We start from the raw sequence: 1,641 nt of genomic DNA, 5'->3' as shown, positions 1-1,641 counted from the left end.
TATGTATACATATATTTATGTGTCTTTAATATTTAATTTTTCCTGATAAATAACGTGTATGCTAAAACATTAATATATATATTTAACTCGTTATGCACAGCCATTAAAAGATGTATAAATAATATTTAAAAGTAATATTGATCAAGTATGTAATGTGTGTGTTTAAATGATATTTTTAAAAATATTAAATATACATTTTCTATTATTTGAATAATGTATGATATTTTCATAGTCGCATATTTATGTATGAGTCATTTCTCGTGTATCAGTCAGTTTTATTTTTATTGCACTTTATAACTGGTTTGATATAGCATATATATATGTATATATAATAAAAATGAAATCATTCGGAGAGTCTCATCACCAGAGATTCTGTTATTTACCGAGCGCGTGGCGCGCAGCGCCATCTCGCGAGCTTCGCGCGAGTCACGCGGGTCGACATCAGTATGGCCGCCGTCGCGATACCTTTAACCAACGACAAGTGAATCTTTCCCGTGTTTTCGCAGTTCCTGGGACGAGGGAGGGAAACGCATCCGACCGCTGTGCGTGCGACAGACTCCGCTGGATCCCGATGAGTCGGTGAGTGACGAAATCCAATCGTATTAAGATAAACAAGACAAACCGCGAGCGAGCGAACCTCGCACCCAGGCCGTTTCCCACGCAGTTCCTTTTTTTTTGCGACACTTATTAGCGACGATATCGTCGGCTCGCCTGTCGGCGAGTTTCGTCGACGCGTCGTCGCGCGGGAACACGTGCCGTTAAATCTCGCGAAAGCGAGATTGATGGAAAATTGACAAGCTCGGTGTTACGGGACCCGGAACAGCGCGCATTTCAATTATATCTTATCGCGCCGCGCGATAAGTAAACATTTTTTTTTTGCGTCTCGCGAGACACGTCCGTGGCGTTTCGCGTGATTGAGGAAGGAGCGAGCGAAAGTGCGTTTGATCGATTTGACGAGCGAATCTCGCCTCGATGTTTACTGCATTTCGAGATTTCGGACCCCCACATTGTCGGAACGAGAGATTGTCGGCTCGGAATGTGTGTATCGAGTTGGCGATCTACCGCGCGATGTCGCCACGAGGAAACAGCTGGGTGCAAAAGGTCTCGCATCTCTCTCGGCTGCAAGCATAGACAGAAATATATTTATATAAAATATAATGTTGAATTTAGTGAGAATCGGTGAAAGAAATTATTTTAATTTTTATTTCGCTCACAAAGCTTGCTTCTGTGCAAGTTTTTTTGTGTGTTATATTCGCAGCCGCGTGCAAGCTTATCTTGCAAATGATAGAAATTGCGCAACGATCGAGTTATCTATCTGTCAATTTCAAAACACATGGTTTATCTCGCTATCGTGTCACAATTTAGTAGTATAGTGTTGTGTTTTTGCGACAAATCACTGTTATCTTGATCGATGAAGAATGGCATTTGCGATAACTGCAGCGAACTGTTTATTTAACCTTGACATTCTTGATTATCACGGAAATATTTTAGAATTATATTAATCGTGAAATCATCACGACATTCTTTAATAATTTCACAGTTGTTGGCAAATATTTTTACATGCAAATGAGCTCTAATGCTATCAATAACTTTTTAATAAATTATATAAAGTAATTAAATAAATCTTAATATTATTATTTT

The 1,641-nt window shown here is 39.2% G+C and overlaps 1 long non-coding RNA gene across 1 annotated transcript in view; it reads left to right on the top strand.

The window, feature by feature from the left end:
- The first annotated feature begins 316 nt into the window (after window positions 1-316).
- LOC115238166 overlaps window positions 317-1,641 on the top strand; it is a 132,538-nt gene continuing 131,213 nt past the window's right edge. The window contains exon 1 of the long non-coding RNA XR_003884452.1: window positions 317-579. This is a non-coding gene — a long non-coding RNA (uncharacterized LOC115238166). The remainder of the gene's footprint in view (window positions 580-1,641) is intronic.

Source organism: Formica exsecta, unplaced genomic scaffold, assembly GCF_003651465.1.
Source record: "Formica exsecta isolate Colony F162 unplaced genomic scaffold, ASM365146v1 scaffold323, whole genome shotgun sequence".
Lineage (NCBI taxonomy): Eukaryota > Metazoa > Arthropoda > Insecta > Hymenoptera > Formicidae > Formica > Formica exsecta.
Note: the sequence above shows the minus strand (reverse complement) of the source record. Positions and strands in the feature narration are given on the sequence as shown.